The sequence below is a fragment of the Peromyscus leucopus genome, unplaced genomic scaffold (genome assembly GCF_004664715.2).
Source record: "Peromyscus leucopus breed LL Stock unplaced genomic scaffold, UCI_PerLeu_2.1 scaffold_774, whole genome shotgun sequence".
In the NCBI taxonomy this organism is placed as follows: Eukaryota; Metazoa; Chordata; class Mammalia; order Rodentia; family Cricetidae; genus Peromyscus; species Peromyscus leucopus.
Window position 1 is genome coordinate 9,024 of NW_023505700.1, and position 25,422 is coordinate 34,445.

The 25,422-nt window shown below is 40.2% G+C and overlaps 1 pseudogene; it reads left to right on the forward strand.

The window, feature by feature from the left end:
• The first annotated feature begins 923 nt into the window (after positions 1–923).
• Positions 924–25,421, forward strand: LOC114708995 (annotated as a pseudogene).
• Position 25,422: the final 1 nt, after the last annotated feature.

The window sequence follows — 25,422 nt, forward strand, 5'->3', positions numbered from 1 at the left end:
TTATTTAGACAAAAAAAGAGAAGTATTGTGGGAAATCATTCCATTAGGCCAATGACCTTTGGGCTACCTGGTCCAACGGGTGTGGTCTTTTCTGGGTACGTGACTAGTTAAAACTGAGGAGGGGGCATAGACTTGCTCTCTTGGGTGGTCAAGACCACATTAAGTAGTGTGGAACAGATTGCGGTTGATTCCCTTCCTCCCAGGACAGAAGGACAGGACAGCAGCAGCTGGACCAGCAGGATTGGTGGCAGCAGTGTCTTCCTTGTTCTGTATTAGTAAGTCTGTTTCCCTACTGTATCCTTTACCTCTGTGGGCTCTTACTTCACAATATTCCCCCAGTCTAGAAAACTCCAAAGTATGAAACACTTCTACTCCCAAACATTTTGGATAAAATGAGAAATACCCTCTGCTGTTCTCATGCTGTTAACACACAGGCCTTTTTTGTGTGGAAGTCCCAAAATGCCTGTCTCTTACATACACATAACCATTTAAAAGACCAGGAGACCGGACCTGGTAGTGATCTCCTATAATCCTGTCACTGGGAAGGCTGAGGCACATGTGTGCAAGTGTGTGTATACACATGATTGTGTGCGTGATCAGTTTGCAGATGCACTATGCTTGTACTAAACAAAAATAAAGTAAGCAAAACAAAACAAAATACGCAAAGGAATCCTAAGACCGCCCTATACCCATTACCTCCACGATTTCAGGCCCATTTCCAACCTCGCTAGTTCCCAGTCTCCCTCTCATCCTTTCCATGACAGTTTCCCCCACTATACTTCATTAATCCTGACCCTCAATCAGACTGTTCCAGTTAGGGAGAGGCACAAACTGAAGAGGCCACAAAAAACAAACTCCACCCACCACAGCAAGAGCCTGCTAGGCTCACCGCTTCCTCAGCCTCAGAGCTAAACCCAAGGAGCATGCACCGCCAGAGGCTGATGTGCATTGAAGGCGCAGAAGGTACCGTATCCACAATTTAGTCCCAGTCCATTGATGCCGGCTGGAACAAGTCTCTTTGTGTACTGTGCCTATGTTGTTTCTTGGGCACAATGGATTTTTCCAGCAGAAATTTAAAGAAAATGTCCTGGTGGCTGAAAGCTGCTGAACGAAGTGAAGAAAGGGGAAAAGTAAGTGAGATCTGAAGGAGACATCACCAAAGCGCTCCAGAAGCGTCCGACAATGAAGTGTAAGCGGGATGAGAGACACGAAATTGGACCGGGATGACAGTACAGAGGTTCGGGAACAGGAAGCTGAATCAGGGATACCTGTCGGAACAGAGTCCCAAGACAGTTTCCAGGGAATTGACTCATAGTACACAAAAGAAATCAAGGCTGAGTGTGAACGGCCTGACACAGTCCCTAAGCTAGGAATAGATGTCAGGATCGAGTGTGTGTTCTCCCCAGGGGAGCTAGGGCCACTCAGGGGAACTGGAAGAGGTGGATCCAAGGCCTTGGCCAGACCTACTCACTACCTGCCTAGATAACTGCTGCCAGGACCTGCTCCCCTCTACCACCTGGCTTTTCACCCTTTGTCAAGTAAAAACCTTAGGTGCAGTATCGCAAACCTAAGGCATTGGTATTTGAGCAGAAAAGAGATGTTCCAGGAAGGGAAGCAAGCACTGGAGCAGTATAAGAGGGGAGAGAGGATACTGTAAAGATTTAGTCTCTGATCTGTTGATTTACACTCCTGCCATGTCCTTTCATCAGAGATCAAGTGCCTTGGCATATCTCAACTTCAGTATTATTTTGTACATAACTAGGAATAACTATGTTTAAAATTCTTAGAAAAATTAATGAGATTGAAATAAATGTGTACACACACCTATGAGTGTATATATGTGTTGTTTTAAATCAACTACTTGACAAGCAGTGAGTGTACCAGAGCTATTACATGTGTACTGCTGCAGAAAGACTTCCAACTCTGTTACTAGGCATCTAGGGTAGCTAAAAGAGTGTTCCTAGAGGCCCAAGTCCTTCACATTTTTTTCCCAATAAACAAACTGGAGTCTCAATCTGCAGTTCAAGGGAGAACTAGATTCTGTATGTAAAACTGGTAACTACCTTGGTTTGTTTGCTGGATCAAATATGTACTCAGGGAAGCACAGGAGAACAGAGGTGGGTTTTTGTTTCTTTGTTATTATTGTTGCTGTTGGGATAAGGTCTGCTATATAGTTCTGACTGAGCTGGAAACAGACTGTAAACAAGGCTGGCCTCTCCCTCTGAAGTGATGGGATCAACTGTGTGCGCTACCACACAGTTGTAGTGTGAGCTAGGTTTTCTGGTCATTTGCCCTTTCTTGCCACATTTACAACTGTACTCTGTTCCCCAGTGCCACTGTGATGGTTTCCTCCAAACAAATAAGAAACAGAAGCATGGAGGTTTAGAGAGATTTTGGCATCCCGCTGGTCATATTTAGAATTTGAAGAAAGACTGTTGTATTTTGTCTGTCAGGATACATTCCAATTTTACAGATTCTAAACAGTGAAAAATCTGTTTTAAACTTCTTGTAGTCAGCAAAATACAGTGTTTTAACCAACCACCCCCTAACCGTTAACATCACCTTAGTTTTAGTGTCTTCATTCCTTAGTGAGCAACTGCCCAAGTATAATTATAACTTGTATTTTTAAATCAGAACTACTCTAAATGATCAATACTCTAAAAATTCCAATAAGGAACTTTTCTGGACATGCAGAGTCTGGAGTAGGAACTAAAATCCCATGTTTTAATAAGATCCCAAAGATTCTTAAACACATTAAGCTTTGAGAGGTGCTCTTTTTAAACCTCATTCTGGGTATTTCTAGGACAAATCTGGCCAGAGGGAAGAGTAATAAGTATCTAAGAGAGTTGTGGTGGTACATGTCTGTAATCCTAGCAAATAGAACTTGGGAGCCTGAGACAGGGGTATTGAAAGTTTAAGGCCACTGTGCACTACAGAGCAAATTCTAAGCCAGCCTAGGATACAAAGTGAGACATTGTCTTTAAATAAATATGCAAACAAGCAGCATTCAGTAGGACCAGGGACATGGATCCATGGTGAAACTCTTGCTTAGCATGCATTAAACCCCACTGAGTTTAATCCCCCAGTACTGCAGAATAAAACAGAAGTATCATTTAAGAACACTTTGCCTTTTCATACTAACCAAGTATTCCTTTTCTAAATAAGTGTAGTTATTGCCATAGTTAGAAAAGCCTTGGATATTATACTCATTCCTAACAGGAAGTAATCTTCTATTTTTGTCTTTCATCCCCCAGTTGTGATTTACCATGTCTTTTCTCATAAAGAAGCCAAAGAGCACAATGTGCAGATACAGTCTTTCAAAGGTGGGCCGAGAGGGTAGACATCAAAGCAAAGATAGCTCAGTGTCTTCCAAGATTGGTCCAGCTGTCCTTTCCCATGGATTCCTCCTCATGTCTACAGTCAGTATGTTAGACCCCATCAAGGTCTTTTGCTGTCTTTATGTGCGTGGCTCCTTTCTTAAGGTACCAGAGCTAGCTCTGAGAGACTTGGACCCCTTGATTTCATGTCATCTCTCACATTGTAGGGAATGACAGCCTGTGCCTACCTGGAAACCTATGCTGATTTTGCTTCTGTGCCCTATTGAGTGCTCAGCCCACTTCATACATGGATGGTATAAATTCTATCTGGGTGCTTCAGCATGCTTTGTCAGTTGGGCAGAAGCTTCATCTGTGGCTCATAAAGAGAGCATATCCTGCCAGGCTGTGTGGAGCATGCCTTTAATTTCAGCACTTGGGAGGCAGATGCAGGTGGCTCCATGAGTTCAAGGAAAGCCAGGGCTACACAGAGAAACCCTGTTTTAAAAAACTAAGAGAGAGAGAGAGAGAGAGAGAGAGAGAGAGAGAGAGAGAGAGAAAGAGAGAGACAGAGAGACAGAGACAGAGAGACAGAGAATATCCTTGATATCAAGATTTTAAAAGCCCAGTACACCTTTAATTTTATATCCCCATGAAAGAGAGACCATGTATGTATTTAAAATAACCAAATTATCCTAATATCGATGATGGATTGTTTAGCCATTCCAACTTTGAACTGCCTCAAAGATTGTGTGTTTTTTCTTTTTACCTCCCGCTTTAGCAGAGAGAGGGTATCGGCCACTGTTGATATGTTAACCTAAATAAAGCTGGCAGTTAGCCTCAGACTTGTTTTTACTGTCTGGTTAGTTCAAAAAGAGCCCAGCAAATGGCCCAGTCAAGAGGTAGGTCCTCAGGAAAGAGCACTGCCCAGGCTGCAGCAGATGAAAGCCGAGTGAGGTGCCTGGTGGCCAGTGAAGAATAGACTGTTGCTGCCCCAACTTGAGAGGTGCTGAAACTAGAGTGTCTCAGGACTGGGTGCAACAGTGAAGTGGTTTCACCCTCTCTTGTCAGGGGTATTACAGTCCTGTGGATAAGAGTGAGTAGTCCCTGAGATGCCCTTCATGCTTTCTGCCTCAAGGGGGACTGGAGCAGACCTCTCCAACAGCAGCCACATGGAGGCCACAAGGCTGAAAAGCAAGGCAAGGGGACTGTGGTGCTCAGTATCAGATTTCCTCCTCCTTGACCTGCCTGGAACCCCCAGGGAATTTCCCCTAGTTCTGGAATGGCTCATTTCCCTAACAACCCCAGCTCCCTTCCACTTCAAGCTAGTCTTGTGGTCATGACTTATTAAATAACCTGTATCATGCTTTTCTCAAGCTTCCTTCCCCACAAGGATAAGAGAAGCCTTGCATTACAAAGGATTTTGAGTGCTCAATAGAGTAACCGAAGAAAAACAGGACAGGAAGTCACTGTTTGACCTGGCTACAGTGTAGGACAGTGTCACAGTTAGCAAGTGAGTGTTACTTTTACATCTTGGCACTTGGAAGACAAGGGATTTGTAGCCAAGATCAGCAAAGCTGGTGGCTCTCAGGAATGGGAGGGCCCTGGAGTCTGAGAGCAGAACAGTAAACCACACCACTTGTCTCTGAGCAGGAGCTTGGAAGCCAGCGGGCTGAGGCCTTTGTGAGGGCCTTCCTGAAGCAGAGCATACCTCCCTGGAGCCAGCAAGACTTTGAGAGCCATCTGCAACGCAAGGCTGTGGTTGGAATACTTCACTCGGCAGAAGCCAAAGCAGCAGAAGAAGAAATCCAAAGGCCTCACTACCAAACAGAGGAGAGACATGAGGCTCTTTGACATTAACCCAGAGCAACAGAGGTACCCCCATCTTTCCTAAAGGCCTTGCCACTCATCATTGCCTAGTCTTTCTGGTCAGGGTGTAGACTGGTGATTCCAGGGGCTCACTAGGCAGCTCTGCCCCCTTAGTCTCAGGGGCTTCTCCGCCTTCCGTCACAGAAGGCAGCCTCCCCCTACCATTTTTTTTATGTCTTGGCTTGGCTTCTAAAAGTCAGGCATTGGTGAGCCTGAGAACTTTCATTATTTAGTGTCTCTCCTAGGCTCACTAATAAGTGAGTCTGTTACCCATAGGCACAGACTGTCTTGGCTTTCTAGAAAAGAGGAACTGATATTCCTTAATATGGACTTTCCTATAGTTTTTAATATCTCTAGATAGAATCACCCACTCAAAGGTTACGGTCTAGAAAAAGTAATGCCTACACATGTCTGAAGTTTCTGAAAGAAACATATCACTTTCTTGTGAGAGGATATCTCCCTTAAGACAGTTCTGAGTTTGTGTGTACAGCCACTATTTATAGGCTTTGTACAACACGCTACAAACACATAGCCTTCCATGTCCCAGAAGGCATGAGAGTGTCACTTTACCCTGGGACTGTCTCCCTGGGGTTCTTGCAGGAAAATTTTGATTCAGGTTTGAGCCTGGTGTTCTTGACTCTCTGACCCTGGCTTTGTGTGAAAGGGCACCAAGACAAATAGTAACAACCTCAGAGAAAAACTTTTGGTTCTTTCCTGCTGTGGATATCACTCTATATAAATAAAGCACTGATTGGCCAGTGACCAGGCAGAAAGTATAGGTGGGGACAAGGAGAGAGGAGAATTGAGGAAGGAGGAAAGAAAGAGGAGACTGCCTGGAGCCACCGCCAGGACAAGGAAGTACTGGTAAGCCACGAGCCACATGGCAAAGTAAAGATTAATAGAAATGGGCTAAATATAAGAGTAAGAGCTAAACAATGATAGGCCTGAGCTAATGGCCAAGTAGTTTAAATGCTGTAAGAGTCTGTGTGTTTATTTTATAAGTGGGCTCTGGGACTGGTGGGACTTGGCGGCAGAAGCTGGAGAGAAATTCTCCAGCAACACTCTCCCTTCACTTTCCCTACAATCCCACTAGTTTACACAAGAACCTGCTTTGCAAATCTGCACCTTAACCTCCTCTATCAGTGGGTTAAACAAGGTTGATGTTAATTTTTTTTCCTTGTTGGGAGAATTCCTGCAGAGCTGCAGCTGCTTTGTTTCCTGAGTGTTAGCACCTAGCTTTGATCTGCTTTTTGTGATTGCTACATCTTGTCTCCATCACCTCCTGTTTGAAGTCTTATCTGAGTGTTTGCTAGGAGTTCAAAACCTATGAAAACTTGGTTTAGGGACAATCCAGAAAACTGTGCTATTCCTTTACTGAGAATTTGCAGTTGGCATAGTCCCTTTGGAGAGGTTTAGATAAGACATTTTGGTATATGGAATTGACTTCCTAAATGTATTAATTGTATAACAATAAAAAGGCCCTTTGCTTATCTATAATGTTTCAGTCCAGAGAGACGGACCCCCTCTGAAGGTAGAACAGTCTAAAAATCATACTTAGAATGCTCTGTGCCTTCTTTCCATGGATCCCTGTGAACACACACCAAATATACAACGTTTTGGTGCAACATTGTCATGGTGCTTGAAGAAGGACAGAGGATCCTGACAATTTAAAGAATTGGAAGAAGTTCACTCTCTGGGTAAGATGACTCCAGGATTGGTCAGGTCATGGGGAATTTAAACTCCCTATCTCAGGAACACAAAATGTACAATTGCTAAAACACTTGTTAAATGGAAAAGCAGTAACTGTACATTTTTTAATGATAGAAATAAAATGGCTCCTGAGACAAAGAATAAATCAAGGAAAAAGGCCCATCCCAATAGAAAAAAGGGAAGGAAAGGAAATTAAAGGAAATTCCTGGATAGTAAAGGGAGAAATGTTTAATCAAAATAAAAAATTTCCTGGTAAAAAGGGGGAAATTATCAAATCAAGCACTAAAAATTAAAAATCACTGTGAACAAAAAATAAAGGAAAGAAAAAAGCCTCTTCCCAGTAAAAATAGGAAGAAAAAAGTCTCTTTTTGATATAAGAAATTGAGGATAGCTGTAACTTAGAGCTCTCCCTGCCTGTCAGCTCTTTCACAGACTTGTGGGTCAGCACAGAGAGGAGGCATCTGAAGCACAAAGAATGGGTGGCTGGGCCTCACCGCTGCAGCCTGAGCAAGCACAACAGACCCAGAGCTGAGAGTTTTCTTGTCTGTTTGCTTAACTTTGGTTTAAAGGATTCTTGTTTGTTTTAGTTTTGTTTTGTTTTTTGGTTTTTTGTTTTTGTTTTTTTCAGTCACAGCAGGAATAACTCAATATTAAAGATCCCCTCCTAGGAAATATTTTTTATCTTTTCTTATAGTTGGAATAAATCATTATCAATGGTCCCTTCATGAGAGAAAGAAAAAATTTTAAACAAGCCCAACTTCTAGTAAAAAACAAGTATGGTGAGGGCATAAAGTACTAAGTCAATGCTGTTTGAATTTCCAGAGCCATTAGTGATTTGTCGTGTAAAGGCTGTTCACTTCTCTTGATTGTTTAATCATAATGTTTAATTTTTATAGTAAATGAACTGGAAGAACAATATTCATGACTTTAAACTATAGTATTGGATTTGCTCTTCTCTGTTGGTCATTTACTGAAGATTTGGCTCCACTCTTTTAAGTTGCTTTCTAGAAATTCTTGGTTAAATTACATAAAAATGTAACACCTGAAACAGATTGGGTGGTTAGCTTATTAGATAATATGGTTACTAAGGTAAAAGCTCATAAAAATGATCTCTTACTGATAAGGAGCTTACAAAAATTATTTTTCACTAAGTAAAATATAGGTAAATTGTTTGACCCACACTGTTAATACTTGGCAAGTTACATTAACATATTACTTAAGATCTGCAAAAAAGTATCCTCCTGTTAAAATTTTATAAAAATATTCCATAGTATTGCTTAAAGTTACCTCTTAAAATCCTATAGATATTGTTTTCAATGCTTTTAGAGATGGCTTATGTAAAAAGGACTATGCAAATAAATGCTGGTGGTAAAGTTGCTCAACTGTTATTACTTCCATATTTTAAATGTAAAGCAACTCCAATTGTAAGACAGGAGATTTAAAAAATACTGGGGAAAAAAAAGCTGGGTGGTGGTGCACACCTTTAATCCCAGCACTCAGGAGGCAGAGCCAGGCAGATCTCTGTGAGTCTGAGGCCAGCCTGGTCTGCAGAGTGAGATCCAGGACAGGCACCAAAGCTACACAGAGAAACCTTGTTTCAAAATAAATACATAAATAAATACTGAAAAAATATTTTGACAAGCTGCTGTTATTAATGATAAGAGACCAAAGCTAAAATTACAAGTAAATGATATTCAAATTTCAGGCCTACCAGACACTAAAGCTGATATATCTGTAATTTTTCAAAAATCTTAAAATCCCACTTGGCCTTTACAAGAAGTGTCCCTCAATTTGTAGCCAATGGAACCTTATCTCAGGTAAAAACAGAATGTAGAGTGGATTAAATGTATATGGCCTGAAGGACAAATAGGTATGTTAAAGCCTTGTGTGGCTGATATAGCTATGAATTTTTGGGAGAGAAATTTGTTACAAACATTGGGGAACTCAAATTAATGTTCTTACAATTTCAGAAACAGCTCATAAAATGATGTTAAAATGGGGTAAGTTTGTAGAAAAGGTATTGGAAAAAATTGTTGAGGAAATAAGAGGATATACAACAGGATATCCTCTTTTTTTTTTTGTCCAACAGCAGGATAAAATAGGAATTGCCTATCCAAATTTGGAGTAGGAGCCACTGCTGGTAATCTAACTGCTCTGCCTTTAAAAGGGCTAACTAATAAGCCTACATGGGTGGGGCAGTGGCCCTTACCTAAAGAAAAATTACAGGCACTTGAGCAACTAGTAAAAGAACAGTTAGATGCTAAGCACATAGAGGAAACTACTAATCCTTGGCTTTATTTTATAAGGAATGTCCTACTATAGTAATTCATTCACAAGATTGCTTCTTTATTATTCCTTTACAAGAACAGGATAGAGAAAAATTTGCTTTTCCAATTCTTACTAATAATAATGCTTAACCAGTAAAATGATGTCATTGGAATGTCCTTCTCCAAGGAATAATAAATAGCCCAACTTTATGTCAATATTTTTTACATTAATCACTAGAAATTATTTGTAAACAATTTCTTCAATCTATTATCATTATATGGATGATATTTTATTGGCTGCTTCTGATACAGATACATTAGAAAAAATGTTTAATGTGATACAGAAAATTTTACTCTGTTGGAGACTACATATTTCTCCTGGAAAAAAAATATAAAGAGGAGATTCTTTTAGTTATTTAGGATTTAAATTAAGTAAACAGATAATTCAGCTGCAAAAGGTCCAGATTTGGGGAGATCAAATGCACACTCTTGAATGATTTTTAAAAAATATTGGATGATATTAATTGGTGGCCTGTTGTATGATATTTTGTTTGTGTTCTGACAGATAAAGCTTTCCTGGGGATCAGAGTGTAGAGCTAGCCACTAATTAATCATAAAGGCCAGGCAGTGGTGGCATACACCTTTAATTCTAGCATGTGGGATGAGGAAGCAGAAGACCAAGAGTTCAAGACCACCCTTGGCTATACAAGGTTGAACCAGTATAAAAGAGAAATAGAGCTAGGTAGTGGTGGCTCACACCTTTAATCCCAGCACATGGCAGGCTCAAACCTTTAATCCCAGCAGTAAGAAACATCATGCCTTTGATCCCAGCACATGGGAGGTGGGGACAGGAATATAAGGTGGTGGGCGGAGACAGGATCTACCTACTCATTCAGTCTAAGGATTCATAGAGAGAGGATATCCTCCATTCAGTCTGAGATATTGTAGAGGCTTTAAGAAGTCTTTCTAGTGGTTGCCTGCTCTGCTGATCTTTCAGCTTTCACCCTTGATATCTGATCCAGGTTTTTATTATTAAGGTTAATTAGGATCACACTTCAGTTGCATCCTACCATTAGATTGTGTACTCAAGAATTAAATAATTTGCTTCAAATTTTGCAAGGTGACTCAGATTTAAACAATCCAAAGCAATTAACAGCTGAGGCTTAAAGTGAATTAGCCTAAGTAGAACAAAAATTACAAAATGCCTATGTGGATCGATTAGATCTCATAACTAAATGTATTTTAGTAATCATTCCCCTACTGGACTCATTATGGAGAAGGAGGATAATATTTTGGAATGGATTTTCCTAGCTCACAAACAGAGGAAAATGTTAACGACCTATAGGGGAAAAGTTTCTGATTTAGTCATAAAGGGAAGAATAAGAATTTGTCAATTGTTAGAAATGGATCCAGCTGAGATTGTAATACCCTATACTAATGCTGAAATTGTGCAATTATGGGTGATTAATGATGATTGGCAAAGAGCTTGTAGTAATTTCCTAGGAGAACTTAACAACAAATATCTAAAAAGTAAGTGACTTCAATTTATAGAAAGAACTGAATGGATTATTTCCCTTACATGGTGTAAAAAAAACGTCTATTTCTGGGACTCTTACATTTTATACAGCTGTGAATAAAATAAGAATGGCTGGCTATAAAGCAGGAAGCATCAGTAAAGTTTTATTCAAAGTCTATGATTCAATTCAAAAATCAGAGTTATATGCCATTCTGATGGTTTTATTAGACTTTAATGAATCTCTTATAACGTAATAATTAGTGATTCCTAATATGTGGAAATGGTGGTATTGCATATAGAAACTGCTAAACTTATTCCTGATAATTCAGAATTAACTTTATTATTTGTACTACCACAATAGGCAATCCAAGAGAGGACTTGTCCGCTTTATATTACCCACATTTGATCTCATACTGGGTTGCTTGGACCGCTAGCTAAAGGAAATGAAAAAATTGATCAATTACTGATAGGAAATGTATTGTGAGCCTCAGAATTTCACAAGAAACATCATGTTAATAGTCAGAGCTTAAAGAAATGTAGATGAATTTCTAAATGGTCTTATTACATAAAAACACGGAGCCAGATACAGGGGTGAAAGCCTGGGAGAGATCAGGGAAATAGGGAAAGCCACAGCTGAACCTTACTCACCAACTCTGCAGCTTCCAAGTATGAGTTACTCCTGTCTACCCACATCTATATGGCTTGCTGTTCTGCCATCTGATTTGCTCTCTCCATTCACTTACATCATTTTCTCATCCTACCTAGTTCTGTCACTTCCTCTCTGTCTGTACAGACCTCCAGAGTTAACTAGTTTTGGAGTTTATGGCATGTGCCACTACACCTGGCTCTGTTTCCAGTATGGCCTTGAACACACAAAGATCCTGCCTGCCAAGTGATAGGATTAAAGGCATGTGCTACCATTGCCTGACTTCTTTGTTTATTTAAAATGGCTTGCTGTTTCATCTGATCTCCAGGCAAGCTTTATTTATTAAAACACAAATAAAATATCACCACAAAGAAAAAAATTTTCATTACTTGGCAACAAGCTAAGGAAATTAGAAAAAAAAAACTGTCCTGCTTGTTCTTTGTATAAGCAAGTTCCTTTACCTGCAGGAACTAATCTTAAAGGTACACAAAGTAATGAAATTTGGCAAATGGATGTATTCCATTTAGCAGAATTTGGAAAATTAAAACACATTCATCATATCCTTGATACATACTCTGGATTTTAATTGGCACCTGCATTAAGTTCTGAAAAGGCTGATTCTATAATTACACTTTTATTAGAAACAAAGGCTGTAATGGGCATACCAATACAAAATAAAAATGATAACACCTCACATATATCTCCTACAAAATGACACTTTTTTTTTTTACAGGTTACAACATAAAACACATTACAGAGATACTATATAATCCTACTGGACAAGCAATTGTTGAAAGACCTAATAACACTCTACAGGAGATGCTTGTCAAACAGAAGGATGATATGAGTACCCCAGGGATAGACTGCACAATGCTTGACTTACCTTCAAATTTTTTAATTGCTAATGAAACAGTAACAACAGCTACTGACAGGCATTGGATGATACAAAAAACTTCTCTGTACTGAAAGCTTGCCTTTACATCAGTATGGAAAACTGGAAAGGTGTTATGATGGGGTTGAGGTTATGCTTATGTTTCTGGAGGAGATTAGAAGTTGTGGATACCATCAAAATTAATAAAGCTTAGACATGAGCAAGAAAAGTCTCCTGGATGCTTCCTGTTACTGAGATGCATCTGGGATGGAAAAAACACAGAATGCCTTTGGAGCAGACAGTTAATCCTTCTACTTGGGGACAGCTTAAGAATTTATATGACAAAGGGAGGTGGTAATTTCTATGACTCAGAAACCTCTGAATTCTACAAGTCTATTACTTGTCAAGTTTCCTATGGTAACTTTACAGGTAAAAGGGACTGATCATAGTTACTGGGACTTTACTCCTAGTCCTCCAATTAACTTAGCAGTAAGGTGGGAAAATATGGATATTCCTGTGGTGGTTAATAAATCTTCTTGGCTATCTGGTCCTTATGATAACTGAGGCCTTGCTCAGCCAATGGAGGAAGGTAAAGAGATTAAAAATTATACTGTGGAGCATAAGGAATTCCTATTCATATGGGAAATGGAATTCAGTATCTAAATATAACCTCTCAAGTAGGACTATCCACAATGCTACCTAAGGTTATCATAGTAAGTTTTATATACTTCATGCATCAATTTTAAAGGACAGGAGATTAATGCTACTAGATCCATAAATCTGCCATTCTGTGAGATGAGGGTTACCAACAAGGAATCTGACTGGGTACATTGGCAACAGCGCGAGATTGAGAAACCTCGAGTACTGATTAATATCTCCTGTGAAGACATCATTGATTGGAGACTTTATGGCTCCCCTCAAGGAAAATATTCTCACTTAGAATTAAAATTGAAGTGGTATAGTTTGAGTGGAACTGTAGAAATTAGTTCTTATGTCAATGAACCTATCCAATGGCATGGAGTTGGAATGTCAAGTTGTCTCCTGCAATTTGGCAATTCAATTTGGACTAACTTGTGGAAGTTAGCAAGTGACTCCCACCCTTTTTTTAAATAATTGTTTTTATTTAAAATTTTTTTCTTTCATTTTACATACCAATCCGTTTCCCCTTCCTCCACTTCTCCCCACCTCCCCTCCACTCCATACCATCTCCTCATAGAGGGTAAGGCCTCCCTTGGTTAATCAACACAGGATGGCATACCAAGTTGGTGCTGAACCTAGCCCCTCCCCACTGCATAAGGGCTGAGTAAGATATCTCACCACAGGAAATGGGCTCTAAAAGCCAGTTCATGTACCCAGGATAAGTCCTGGTCTCATTGCCAGGGGACACAAAAAGACATCAAGCCACACAACTTTCACCCCCATTCAGAGGGCTTAGTGTGGTTCAGTGCAGGCTCCCCAGTTGTTAGTCCAGAGTCCCTAAGTTCCCACTAGCTTGGGTCAGCTATCTCTGAGATTTTTCCCATCCTAATCCCGACCCCCCTTGCTCCTATAATCCTTCCTCCCTCTAGTCAACTGAAATCCATGATCTTGGCCAATTGCTTGGCTATCAGTCTCTGCATCTGCTTCCATCAGTCACTGGATGTAGGTTCAGATGTAGGTTCAATGATGACAGTTAGGGTAGATACCAATCTCAGTGCAGGGGAAAGCTAGTTCAAGCACCCTCTTCACCAATGCTGGGGACAATCTTGTGAATTTCTGGGGTTTTCCATAGCTGCAGATTTCTCCCCATCCCCTTCATGGAATTTTCTGTCAAGTTATCTCTTTCATTGCTCTCCCTCCCCATCTCTCCCCAATCTCAAGTGCTCATGTTCCCACCTTCCATCTCCTCCCTCTATTTCCCACTCCCAGTTTACCCAGGAGATCTTAACCCTTTCCCATTCTTGGGGCAATCCACTTGTGTCCCTCTTGGTGTCTTCCTCTTTACATAGCTTCTCTAGGGTTGTGGATTGTAGCCAGGTTATCCTTTGCTTTGCATCTAATATTCACTTATGAATGAGTATATTACTGTGCTAGTCTTTCTGGGTCTGGGTTACCTCACTCAGGATTATTTTTTCTTGTCCCATCCATTTGCCTACAAATTTCATGATGACAATGTTCTTTTTGCTTTTGTGTAATACTCCATTGTGTAAATGTAACACGTTTTCTTTATCCATTCTTCAGTTGAAAGGCACCTAGGTTGTTTCCAGGTTCTAGCTATTATAAATAATGCTGCTATGAACATAGTGCAACAAATATCCTTGTGGTGTGGTTGAACATCTTTTGGGTATATGCACAGAAGTGGTATTGCTGGATCTTGAAGTAGGTTGATTTCCAATTTCCTGAGATACTGCCATACTGATTTCCAGAGCGGCTGTACAAGATTGCATTCCCACCAGCATTGGAGGAGTGTTCCCCTTTCTCCACATCCTCTCCAACACAAGCTGTCATCATTGTTTTTTATCTTAACCATTGTGACAGGTATAAGATGGTATCTCAGAGTTGTTTTAGTTTGCATTTCCCTGATGGCTAAGGATGTTGAACATTTCCTTAAATGTCTTTCGGCCATTTGAGATTCTTCTCTTGAGAATTCCCTGTTAGCTCTGTAATCCATTTTTTTTATTGGATTATTTGATATTTTGCTGTCTGGTTTCTTGAATTCTTTATATGTTTTGGAAATCAGTCCTCTCTTACATGTGGGGTCGGTGAAGATCTTTTCCCATTCTGTATGCTGCCTTTTGTCTTATTGACAGTGTCCTTTACATTAAAGAAGCTTCTCAGTTTGAGGAGGTTCCATTTATTTGCATTCAGTGTCTATGCTACTGGTGTTATATTTAGGAAGTGGACTCCTGTGCCAATGCATTCAAGACTATTTCCGACTTTCTCTTCTATCAGGTTCAGTGTAACTGGATTTATTGATTCAATTGGATTTGAGTTTTGTGCATTGCAAAGTTATGGATCTATTTGCATTCTTCTATATGTAGATACCCAGTTATGCCAGCAACATTTGTTGAAGACCCTTTCTTTTTTCTTCACTGTATAATTTTGGCTTCTTTGGCAAAACTGAGGTGTTCACAGGTGTGTGGATTGATGTCAGGGTCTTCAATTTGATTCCGTTGATCAACGTGTCTGTTTTTATGCCAATATCAAGCTGTTTTTATTATTATAACTATATAGTAGAGCTTGAAGTCAGGGATGGTAATGCCTCTAGGCATTTATTGTATAGGACTGTTTTGGCTATCCTGGATTTTTTGCTTTTCCATGTGATGTTGAGTATTGTTGTTTCAAGGTCTGTGAAGAATTGCATTGGGATTTTGATGGGGATTGCATTGAATCTATAGATTGCTTTTGGTAAGATTACCATTTTTACTATGTTGATCCTACATATGCCATAACATGGGGGATCTTTCCATTTTCTGATACCTTCTTCAGTTTCTTTCTTCAAAGACTTAAAGTTCTTGTCATACAAGTCTTTCATTTGTTTGCTTAGAGTTACCCAATGATATTTTATGTTATTTGTGGCTTTGTAAAGAATGATGTTTCTCTGATTTCTTTCTCAGCCCATTTATCATTTTTATATAGGAGGGCTACTGATTTTTGGAGTTAATCTTATATCCTCCCACGTTACTGGTACTGAAGCTGTTGATCAGCTGTGGAATTTTTGGGGTCACATGTATGCTATTATATCATCTGTAAATAGTGGACGTTTGACTTCTTTTCCAATTTGTATCCCCTTCATTCCCTTTTGTTATCTTATTGTTCTAGCTAGAACTTCAAGTGCTATATTGAATAGATATGGGAAGAATGGACATCCTTGTCTTATTCCTGATTTTAGTGGAATTGCATTGAATTTATCACCATTTAATTTGATGTTGGCTGTTGACTTGCTGTATATTGCCTTTATTATGTTTAGGTATGTTCCTTGTATCTCTGATCTCTCCAAGATCTTTATTATGAAGAGGTGTTGGATTTTGTCAAAGGCTTTTTTTTATTATCTAATGAGATAATCATGTGGGTTTGTTTTTTCCTTTTAGTTTGTTTATATGCTGGAGCATATTGCCAGATTTTCATATGTTGAACCATCCCTGCATCTTGGAGATAATGTTAACTTAATCATGATGGATGATTTTTTGATGTGTTCTTGGATTTGGTTTGCTAATATTTTATTGGGAATTTTTGCATCAATGTTCATGAGGTAGATTGGTCTGTAATTCTCTTTACTAGTTGTGTGGTTTGGGTATGAGGGTAGCTGTAGCCTTGTAAAAAGAGTTTGAAAATATTCCTTCTGTTTCTATCATTTGGAACAGTTTTAGGAGTATTGATATCAGCTCTTTTTGAATTCTGGTAGAGTTCTGTGCTGAAACCATCTGGCCTTGGGCTTTTTTTTCATTGGGAGACTTTTGATGACTGCTTCTTTTTCCTTAGGGATTATAGGTCTATTTAAATTGTTTATCTGATCTTGCTTTAATTTTGATATATGGTACCTGTCCAAAAACTTGTACATTTTTTTTTTACATTTTCCAATTTTGTGGAGTACAGGTTTTCAAAGTATAATCTAATGATTCTCTCAATTTCTTCAGCATCTCTTATTATGTCCCCCTTTTCATTTCTAATTTTGTTAATTTGGATATTCTCTCCCTGCTTTTTGGTTAGTTTAGATAAGGATTTGTCTAACTTGTTGATTTTCTCAAAGAACTAACATTTGTTTCATTGATTCTTTATATTATTCTTTGTTTCTATTCTATTAATTTCTGCCCTCAGTTTATTTCTTGTATTCTACTCCTCCTGGGTGAGTTTGCTTCTTTTTGTTCTAGAGCTTTCAGGTGTGCTGTTCAGCCACTAGTGTGAGATTTCTCCAACATCTTTATGTGGGCATTTAGTGTGATGAATTTTCCTCTTAGCACTGCTTTCATAGTGTCCTATAAGTTTGGGTATGTTGTGCATTCATTTTTCATTGAATTTGTGAAGTCTTTAATTTCTTTATTTCTTCCTTGACCTGTTGGTGATTCAGTTGAGCATTGTTCAGTTTCCATGAGTTTGTAGCTTTCTGCATTTTGTATTGTTGTTCATTTCTAACTTGATGGTCTGATAAGATACAGGGGGTTTCTCCAATTTTTTTTGTATCTGTTGAAATTAGTTTTGTTACCAAGTATGTGGTCAATTTTGGAGAAGGTTCCAAGGGGTGTTTAAAAGAATGTACATTCTTTTGTGTTTGGGTGAAATGTTCTATATATGTCTGTTATGTCCATTTGAGTCCTAACATCTATTAGTTTCCTTATTTCTCTGTTAAATTTCTGTATGGCCAACCTGTCCAGTGGTGAGAGTGGGTTGTTGAAGTCTCCCACTATTAGGGTGTGGGGCTTGATGTGTGATTTGAGCTTTAGTGCTGTGGGATGTTCTGTAAGCTATGAATGTGTTGCTCTGATTGGTTGATAAATAAAATGCTGATTGACCAGTAGCCAGGCAGGAAGTATAGGCAGGATAAACAGACAAGGAGAATTGTGAGAAGTGGAAGGCTGAGTCAGGAGACACTGTTAGCTGCCGCCAGAAGAAGCAACATGTAAAGATACCGGTAAGTCATGAGCCATGTGGCAAGGTATAGATGAATAGAAATGGGCTAATTTAAGATATAAGAACTAGATAGCAAGAAACCTGCCATGACCATACAGATTATACATAATATAAGTCTCTGTATGTTTATTTGGGTCTGAGTGGCTCTGGGTCCAGGTGGGACTGGAGATAACTCCAGCTACACTTTAGTAATTTTTTTTTTTTAACAAATGTAGGTGCCCTTGTAATAAGGCCATAAATGTTCAAAATTAAGACTTCATCTTAATGGATTTTTTTCTGTGATGAATATGAAATGCCCTTTTTCATCTGTTTTGTTTGTTTTTTGTTTGAAGTCTATTGTGTTAGATATTAGGATAACTACACCCACTTGTTCCTTAGGTCCATTTGATTGGATATTTTTTCCTAGCCTTTTACTCTGAGGTAGTGTCTGTCTTTGAGGTTGAGGTATGTTTCTTGTATGCAGCAGAAAGATGGATCCTGTTTTTGTATCCATTCTGTTATCCTTTGTCTTCTTATAAGTGAATTGAGTCCATTGATATTAAGGCATATTAATGACCAGTGACTGTTAATTCCTGTTTTTTCTTTGTTGTTTGTTTGGGTGGTGGTAGTGTGTGTTTCCCTTCTTTAGGATTTGCTGGTGTAACTTTATCTATTGCCAGTGTTTTGTTAGTTGCAGTAACTGCTCTGTGTTGGAGTTTTCTTTCTAGTACTTTCTGTGGGGCTGGATTTGTGGATATGTAATGTTTAAATCTGGTTTCATCACGGAATATCTTGTTTTCTCCATCTACAGTGATTTAAAGCTTTGCTGGGTATAATAGTCTGGGCTGGCATCTGTGCTCTCTTAGTATCTGCATTAACATCTGTCCAGGACCTTCTGGCTGCCAGAGTTTCCATTGAGAACTCAGGTGTAATTCTGATAGGTCTGCCTTTATATGTTATTTGAACTTTTTTTGTTGTTGCTCTTAATATTCTTTTTTTAAAAAATTCTGTATGTATAGTGTTTTGGCTATTATGTGACAATGGGACTTTTCTGTGGTCCAGTTTATTAGGTGTTCTATATGCTTCTTGTACCTTCATAGGCATGTCTGTCTTTAGGTTGGAAAAGTTTTTTTCTATAATTTTGCTGAATATATTTTCTGTGCCTTTGAGCTGGAATTCTCCTTCTTCTATCCCTATTATTCTTAGGTTTGGTCTTTTCATGGTGTCCTAGATTTCCTGGATGCTTTGTGTTAAAAATTTGCTGGATTTCAACATTTTCTTTGACCAATGAATCTATTTCCTCTGTAGTATCCTCAATGCCTGATATTCTCTCTTCCATTTCTTTTATTCTGTTGGTAATGCTTGCCTCTGTAGTTTTTGTTCATTTATTCTGATTTTCCTTTTCCTGAATTCCCTCAGTTTGAGTTTTCTTTATTGCTTCTATTTCAGTTTTCAAGTCTTGAACTGTTTCTTTCACTTGTTTGGTTGTTATGTCTTGGGTCTATCAACTTTCTTTAAGAGATTTATTGATTTCCTCCAACTTTTTGTTTGTCTTTTCTCCATTTCTTTAAGGGAATTTTTCATTTCCTCTTTTAGGGCCTCTATCATCTTTATAAAGTTGTTTTTAATGTCATTTTCTTCTGGAACATCTGCTTTAGGATGTTCAGGTTTGGCTGTAGTAGGATTGCTAGGTTCTGTTGCTACTGCATTGCTCTTTATGTTGTTTAATGTGTTCTTACACTGCAGTCTACCTATTTCTTTTTTTAATATTAATAGGTGGAGCTCCAGATCACTCTTCTTCCTATTGGTGCAGGTTGACCCTCTGGCTCCTGTGGTTGCTCTTCTTCCCAATTGGTCCAGGATAAGGCATATGGCTCTGGTGGTCACTGGTGCCTAACGGGATGGTTGGCCAGAGGTGGGAGTAGGAAGAGGTTGATGCCCAGTCTCTGGAGCTGCACTGGGTGGGGGAAGTGGCACGGAATGTGTCTTCAGGGTCTAGGGGGCTATTGAACTGAGCTGAGGAGTCTGGAGACTGGGTCCTCACCTGTTCCCAATTGGTGCAGGGTGGGCATACAGGCCTTGTCACCTCCCATCCTCTTAAAGTATGGGAAGGAAAGTTACACATTAAGGATGGTAAGTATGCTTTGTCTTTTAGACTAATTGAAAGCCATCCTTTTATGGCTTGTGTACCATTACCTTACTAGCTACTAAATGGGCCTGTACAATTGTACCCTAATAATTACTGCATCACTTGTAAATGCTGTATCCTTCATACCTGTGTTAATTCTAGTATGTCTTTAAACGTACTCTTTCAAAGTTTATATATTCTTAGAGCAAGAACAACATTCTGGATACCAGTGAAGTTGTCGATGCCATGTCAAGGCACACACATTTGATGAACCTGGTACAGAAGCTTGCTGAAATAATATTAAGAAGAATACATCAAATGGTTGGATTGATTATTGCAGCTATTATGGGAATTATTACATTGACTGCTATTGGTGCAACAGCCAGAGTGGTGCTTCATAAAAGAAATTCAAACTACTGAGTTTGTTAGAAACTGCCATAAGCATTCTACAGAATTGTGAACAGAATAAAATAGATAATGAGATAGTTAATGAATTACCTGATTTGAGACAATCTGGTATATTGTTGAGAGATCAGTTAGAACTATCAAAGGAGCAAATAAAGTTAAAATGTGATTGGAATGTTATTGTATTACTCCTTTAAAGTTTAATGAAAGCAAGTATGGTTGGGAAAAGATAAAGATGCATTTGATGGGTCACCCTAACTCTCCTCAAATGATTTATGATTTACAGCCAAGAAATTAAGAATTTTTAAATGTTACCTGATATGACAAGAATGGATGTTATGGAAAGCCTTGCAGATACTATAGCCTCATTCAACCCTGTACATCACTTTAATAGATTTCTTGTTTTAGCAAGTGTTATTCTTTTGCTAGCAACAGTAACCTTATTGGCTTTAAGATGTGTTTTGATTTACTTACATAAGATTGTAAAACAGAAAGATAGAGAAAAGGCTGTATTTGCTGTGAAGCTACATAACCTCCAAAATAATTAATTGTTGCATGTGAAAAGGGGCATATGTTGGGAGAATTTTTGCAGAACTGCAGCTGGTTTGATTCTTTTTTTTTTTATTTTACAATACTATTCAGTTCTACATAACAGCCACTGGTTCCCTTGTTCTCCCCCTTCCTGCCCCCCTCCCCTTCCCCCCAGCCACCCCCCATTCCTACCACCTCCAGATCAAGGCCACCCCTGAGGACGGAGATCAACCTGATAGACTCAGTCTAGGCAGGTCCAGTCCCCTCCTCCCAGATTGAGCCAAGCATCCCTGTATAATTCCCAGGTTTCAAACAGCTTTCTCATGCAGCGAGCCCAGGACCTGGTACCACTGCCTAGATGCCTCCCAAACAGATCAAGCCAATCAACTGTCTCACCTATTCAGAGGGCCTGATCCAGTTGGGGGCCCCTCAGCCTTTGGTTCATAGTTCATGTGTTTCCAGTCGTTTGGCTATTTGTCCCTATGCTTTATCCAACCTTGGTTTCAACAATTCTTGCTCATATAAACCCTCCTCTTTCTCGCTAATTATACTCCCAGTGCTCCACCCGGGGGCTTAGCCGTGGATGTCTGCATCCAGATTACTCAGTCCTTGATGGGATTTCTGGCCCAACTATTAGGGTGTTTGGCCATCCCATCACCAGAGTAGGTCAGTCCCGGCTGTCTCTCTACCATTGCCAGCAGTCTTTTGTGGGGATATCTTTGTGGATTTCTATGGGCCTCTTTAGCACTTTGTTTCTTCCTTTTCTCATGTGGTCTTCATTTACCATGGTCTCCTATTCCTTGTTCTCCCTCTCTGTTCTTGATCCAGGTGGGATCTCCTGCTCTTTTTCCCTCGACCCTCGCCGTTCATTGCTCCCACTCATGTCCAGGCTGTTCATGTAGATCTCATCCATTTCTCTGTCATTGGGTGATCCCCGTGTCTTTCTTGGGGTCCTGTCTTCCAGGTAGCCTCACTGGTGATGTGAGTAGCAGTCCAGTCATCCTTGTTCCACATCTAGTATCCTTTTATGAGTGAGTACATACCATATTTGTAGCACAGGCACTGAGATAAACAATCAATCAATGGGACCTCTTGAAACTGAGAAGCTTTTGTATAGCAAAGGATAAAGTCAACAAGGCAAAGCGACAGCCTACAGAATGGGAAAAGATTTTACCAACCCCACATCTGACAGAGGACTGATGTCCAGAATATATAAGGAACTCAAGAAATTAGACATCAAAACGACCAACAGTCCAATTAAGAAATGGGCTATAGAACTAAACAGAGAATTCTCAACAGAGGAAACTCAAATGGCTGAAAGACATTTAAGGAATTGCTCAACATCCCTAATCATCAGGGAAATGCAAATCAAAACAAGTCTGAGATACCACCTTACGCCTGTCAGAATGGCTAAGATTAAAAACACTGAGGACACTTTATGCTGGAGAGGATGTGGAACTCGGGGAACTCTCCTCCACTGCTGGTGGGAATGCAAGGTTGTACAACCACTTTGGAAATCAATATGGCGCTTTCTTAGAAAATTGGGAATCAATCTCCCCCAAGATCCAGCTATACCACTCTTGGGCATATACCCAAGAAATGCTCAATCATACCACAAGTGCACTTGCTCAGCTATGTTTATATCAGCATTGTTTGTAATAGCCAAAACCTGGAAACAACCTAGATGCTTTTCAACTGAAGAATGGATAAATAAATTGTGGCACATATACACAATGGAATACTACTCAGCAGAGAAAAACCAATGACATCATGAGGTTTGCAGGCAAATGGATGGATCTAGAAAAAATCATCCTGAGTGTGGTAACCCAGACTCAGAAAGACAAATATGGTTTGATTCTTGAGTGTTAGCACTTAGTTTTGCTCTGCCTTTTGTGATTGCTACCTCCTGTCTCCATTATCTCCTGTTTGAAGTCTTATCTGAGAGTTTGCTAGGAGTTCAAAGCCTATGAAAACTTGGTTCAGGGACAACTCAGAAAACTGTAGTATTCCTTTACTGAGAATTTGCATTTGGCATTGTCCCACTGAGGGGCTTAGAAAAGAGGTATATGGAATTGACTTGCTAAAGTTGTGAATTGCATAACAATAAAAGGGTCCTTTGCTTATCTACAGTGTTTCAGTTCAGAGAGATGGACCCCTTCTGAATGTGATAAAGTCTAAAATCATTCTTAGAGTGCTCTGTGCCTTCTTTCTTTGAGCCCCCAAGAACACACATCCAATATACCACAGTTTCTCTTAGGAAGAGGAGATTGAGTGAATAGCACCTGGATTGTTAAGGCTGATGTTATCTCCACCTTCAGATCCTATTCCTGGTCTGAGCCAGGGGCTCCACCATCAATCACATCTACAACTGGCCAGCATGAAGAGAATCAAAGCAAAGGGCCCCCTCTCTCCTTCTCAAAAGCAGAAATTTAGCCTTGAGCAGGTTCTGCCAGGGAAGAAACTGAGGTTCAAGGAGGGGAATGCACTCGGCCTTGACCACATTGTCATTGGGGATCCTAGGGCTTACAGGCAGTCTCAAGTGCTCCCTCATGCTCATTCTCAGCCCTGAGCCCAGCTGTCTTCCTGAACACTGGAAATCCCAAGCTCATGTTTCTGACTTTGTACCTGTTCCTGACTTTATGACAGATACAGTCTCTTCCTCCATCTGCATGAACTCTGGAAGCAGTACATCCGCGACCTGTGCAACGGGCTCAAGCCAGACACGTGAGTTTATTTCTGAAGCCTGCCATGGGATTAGACCTCAAGTCTTGAGATGCAGCCTGAGAAACCATCTGGCTGTGAGTGTTTGTGATCCTGCTTGCTTTGTTACCAATGCGTCTTTGTGGGCTCTCTTCACCACCTAGGCAGCCGCAGATGATTCAGGCCAAGCACATAAAGGCAAATCTTCATGGTGCTGTTATCTCAGGTAATTTCTATGAGAGCATATGTTCATCTGGGCACTGTTATTCAGTGGCAGTATTCTGCCTGTCATCTGTCACTTGGTATCCCTGAGTTATCTCTAAGTTACAAACAGTGAATATCTAAGATAGTTGTGACCTGACCCATCCTGAGACTTTGTTAAACACACTAAGTGCTCTCTGCATGTCATTGGCTCACACTGTTGGAACCTAGCTGAGACTCTTGGGGGCAGATTCTCTCATCATCATGGTTTCCAGTGTGCCATCACCAGTGCAGACCTTTCCTGTGATTGCCAGACTCATTCACCTCATTGCACCCAACAGCCACCTGGACATCCAGGAGGTACCTCAAACTACCTATCTAACACAGAACCCTTGGTCTCCATTTAGGTCAGCTCCCTGTCACTTGAATTCCTCATCTCCAAAAATGACACATCTCTGTATACAATTTGTTCAGCCTAGAAACCTAGAAACACACACATCACCTCTTTCCTAATCATCCACCTCAAGTCATTTAATACCTTGTTTTTGAATCTAACTTACATCCAGCTCCCTCAAGTTGGTATGGAAGCTTTTCCTCCACCTCCCCCAGCTCACATACTGTTTTTTTCCACATACACACCAGATGAAATTCCCAAAATGAGGGCTGATATCAGACATCAGTCTACCAGCTGTCATTTGCCTCTTCTTTAGCAGCTTCCCATCCAGTCAGAGTAAAAGTTTTCAGTGTCCATGGCTGGCCTCTGTGTGACTAGCACATCAGGTGCCTTTGCTTAGGTCCTTCTCTTAATCAGGGTACTCTGCAGGTTTGTGTATTGATTCCTGTTGTAACTTAGGTCACATTTCTGATGTCACTTGCTGAGAGTCTACCACTCCTAAAGTTTTCCCCTCTACTCAAATTATTCTGTTATTATTTTCCTTACAGCCATTATCAGTATCAAGAAACATAACTGCCCAGGTGTTGTTATACACTGTCCTTCATGAGAATTTCAGCTCCACAGGAGCAGGATATAGGTCATCTCATTCAGTGTCCTACCCCAGCACCCACCTAGCACACTGGGCACATAGTTTGCTCCAAATGTTTACGACATGGAAGTGGGCAGGGGCCTGCCTTTGAGGGGGCTCACCCCTCAGTGCTGGGCAGCTCTATAAAAGAACTACATTCCAGGAACAGTTCAAGAGGCCCCAAAATGAACAGTGGGTGTCCTACTGATGGCAGTTGCTCCACCAAGGCAACAAGACTGGGCTTTGTTGGTTCTGTGTATGACCTGTTGGCTCCAGAACCCTGGCTAAAGCCCAAAGGACACTTAAGAACAGCCCGGAGATTGCAAAGCCCAGGACAGAGAGTTGGGGTGCCTTGGCTCTTGCTGGCTTGATCATTGCCAGGCTACAAAGGCACTATCCTCTGGACTTTCTTCCTCAACTGTGAAGGACCAGGGTACCAGTCCCTTAGGCCAGGCTGTGACTGCCAGAACTACCCAGGACTTACCCTCAAATTTTTTCTCCTTTGCAGTCATAAAATCCAAGTGACCCTCTTATTGGGAGGTCACAGGAATCCTTCTGCAGGAGATAAGGCATGTCTTCAATCATCACTGAAGAAGACAACCTGAAAGGTGTGTGTTGTGCCCCTAGGGTGTCGGATATATGTCCCCCTTCCTGAT